This window comes from Natator depressus, chromosome 3 (genome assembly GCF_965152275.1).
Source record: "Natator depressus isolate rNatDep1 chromosome 3, rNatDep2.hap1, whole genome shotgun sequence".
In the NCBI taxonomy this organism is placed as follows: domain Eukaryota; kingdom Metazoa; phylum Chordata; order Testudines; family Cheloniidae; genus Natator; species Natator depressus.
Window position 1 is genome coordinate 51,809,683 of NC_134236.1, and position 3,815 is coordinate 51,813,497.

A 3,815-nucleotide genomic window follows, 5' to 3' on the forward strand; every position below is an offset into this window, starting at 1 on the left:
CATTTATGAGGGGAAATGGACAACATTTTCAGTCTGGGCTAAATTGCATCAGTAATCATATTGTCACAGCCAGATATGCATATCAAACTACCTATTACATTTCAAATCTTCTGGGCTCTCAATTAATTCAGTGAGAGTCCACCTATCAACCATTTCAGCATTACATATCCTGTGGATGGATTTCTCAATCTTTTCACATCCTGTGGCAACTAGATTTCTAAAGGGACTTATATATATTTACCCTTCTATGTCCAATCCACTTCCATCATGGGATCAGATGTGGTATTGTCACTCTTAATAGATTCCATCTTTGAACCTTTGGCAACAGATCGTTACTATTGGTATCAATGAAAACAGCATTTTTGGTTAAAAAAAAAAGTACTTCTGCAAGAAGGGTGTGAGAACTTCAGTCTCTAAGAGCTGACCCTCCGTACAAGAGTATTTCATAAAGGCAAGGTCTCTCTCAAGCCACACCCTAAGTTTATGCCTAAGGTTGTTTCCACCTCAGTCCAACCATATATCTTCCAGTGTTTTCTGAAACCTCACTCTAAATGAGGTTTAGGAGAAATTTCATACCTTGGATGTTCAGAGGGCTCTATCCTTTTTACCCAGACTGTAAAAATTCTTTCAGATCATCTCCTAGATGTTTTTTCTTGTAGCCTATGGTGAAAGGATTAAAAGGCAACCTGTTACAGCTCAGTATATATCACAATGGATTTCTGACTGTATCAAGCTCTGCTATGATCTCGCTACAGTCTCCTCCTCCTCTAAGGATAACAGCCTATTCTTCTGAGGTTCATTCCACTTTGACAGCCTTATTCAGCAATATACCTTGTCAAGGTTCCTTCCCCACTCTGAACTCTAGGGTACAGATGTGGGGACCTGCATGAAAAACCCCCTAAGCTTATTTTTACCAACTTAGGTTAAAACTTCCCCAAGATACAAACTATTTTACCTTTTGTCCCTTGACTTTATTGCTGCCACCACCAAGCATCTAACAAATATAACAGGAAAGAGCCCACTTGGAAACGTCTTTCCACCCAAAATCCCCCCAAGCCCTACACCCCCTTTCCTGGGAAAGGCTTGATAAAAATCCTCACCAATTTGTACAGGTGAACACAGACCCAAACCCTTGCATCTTAAGAACAATGAAAAAGCAATCAGGTTCTTAAAAGAAGAATTTTAATTAAAGAAAAAGTAAAAGAATCACCTCTGTAAAATCAGGATGGTAAATACCTTACAGGGTAATCAGATTCAAAACACAGAGAATCCCTCTAGGTTAAACCTTAAGTTACAAAAAGACACAAAAACAGGGATATACATTCCATTCAGCACAACTCATTTTATCAGCCATTTAAACAAAACAGAATCTAACGCATATCTAACTAGATTGCTTACTGACTTTTTACAGGAGTTCTGACCTGCATTCCTGCTCTGGTCCCGGCAAAAACAACACACAGACAGAGAGAACCCTTTGTTTCCCCCCTCCAGTTTTGAAAGTATCTTGTCTCCTCATTGGTCATTTTGGTCAGGTGCCAGCGAGGTTGTCTTAGCTTCTTAACCCTTTACAGGTGAAAAGGTTACAGAGCGCAACAATACCCGAAGTCCAAAGGTGCAAACAATTCGATGTTTATTGGGGTGAACTTCCAGCAAGCATGATTCCAGTTTCCTTCCTTAGTGTCCCCCTTCCCAGCTCTGACACCACAGAGCCTTACCTGTGTCCCTATTCCCATTCCTGCCCTTAGCAAAACATGATTCCAATTTTCGCACCCCCATTCCCTGTTCCCATTTCCCCCGTTAGCAAAACATGATTCCAATTTCCCCACCCCCATTACCCCCGCCACTCACTCACTTCCTGATTGACTGCAGACTATATAGTAAAACTTGAGTTCTACTTAGCTATACCTTAACCAATCATTTTCCTGAAATTTAACTAACCAATCCTCACAGATTGTAACATGAGTATTTAACCAATTAAATCCTACCATCTTAATTAGTTTACACCCAGCAAAATTAATTATACAGCAGACAGAAACAATCACAGAACCAGACAGAGATTATACAGACAAACAATAGAGAAATGGGGACTAGAGTGATAGAACAACACAGAAATGCGGATTTCATACCCCAGCTATTGATAAGTGAGTTCTTGCCAGACAGGATGCTATCAAACTAAGTTTCCTTTTACATCTTCTAGGCACTTCCCTTTATCTGGAGGCGATAGGCATTATCAGGACAGGATTGTATTCCTAACAGCCCAATAGCACCTTATTTCAATGTGACTAGTTTGGAATGTGAGGACGTGACTGGTCGCTTCCCAGTTTATGGCTGCCTCTGCTGCTTAGCCAAAGGCCTTAGCCTAAGCACAGGGCCTCAAACTGTCACAGTAAGAGAAGGACCTTACACCAGCAGACAGTGATTTTGATTCTTTCTTTTATACCTCTATAACTAGCTAAGTGATACGAATACACCTACATTCTTAGAGTATAGGCCTTTACAGACAGGCCTGAATATCTATATCCTAACAATTACCTTTATTACAGTGTGGCTAAAGGCTCTAACAGGGGTCAGGGCTTTACTACAGTAGGTGCTGTACAAACACATAAAAAGAGATAATCATTGCCCCAAAGAGTTTAAAGTCTAATAGACAAGACGGACCAATGGTGAGAGAGAGAGGAAATGTTGTCTCTGTTTTACAGCTGGGGAACTGAGGCACATAGCGATTCATTAACTCACCCAAGGTCTCCTAGGGTGTCAGTGACAGAGCTGGGAATTGTACTTGAGATGGGTCTGGAATTTCAGTCCAGCGCCTGTAGCACAAGACCATCCTTCTCTTGAGAGAGAAAGGATGGTTGTGCTCCAGGCACTGGACTTAATATCAAGACTAAGCATAATGGTTACAGTCTCACTCTGTCATTTTCTATCATTGCTTGAAAAAACAGGCACTCTATCATACATGCCCACAACTGTGGTAAATTACTTTTTAATGTTCTTTGTTCTTTCAAATTTGTAACAGACTTTAAAGAATAAGAGACAAACCCAAGTAACTGAACGTTGGGATGATATACGGTGTTGGCGGTGGTGAGAGAATCTTTCCTCTAAGGCCACTGTGCTGTAATGAGAAAAGGAGTACTTGTGGCACCTTAGAGACTAACAAATTTATTTGAGCATAAGCTTTCGTGAGCTACAGCTCACTTCATCGGATGCATTCAGTGGAAAATACAGTGGGGAGATTTATATACATAGAGGACATGAAACAGTGGGTGTTACCATACACAGTGTAACCAGAGTGATCTCTTAAGGTGAGCTATTACCAGCAGGAGAGCCGGGGGGGGAGGGGGCGGGCGCGGAAACTTTTGTAGTGATAATCAAGGTGGGCCATTTCCAGCAGTTGACAAGAACGTCTGAGAAACAATGGGGGGTGTGAGGGGGATAAATGTGGGGAAATAGTTTTACTTTGTGTAATGACCCATCCACTCCCAGTCTCTATTCAAGCCTAAGTTAATTGTATCCAATTAGCAAATTAATTCCAATTCAGCAGTCTCTCGTTGGAGTCTGTTTCTGAAGTTTTTTTGTTGAAGTATTGCCACTTTTAGGTCTGTAAGCGAGTGACCAGAGAGATTGAAGTGTTCTCCAACTGGTTTTTGAATGTTATAATTCTTGACATCTGATTTGTGTCCATTTATTCTTTTATGTAGAGACTGTCCAGTTTGACCAATGTACATGGCAGAGGGGCATTGCTGGCACATGATGGCATATATCACAGGGTGTAAAGTATACATGGAGTCACTCCATTACAGCACAGGTTTCAGAGT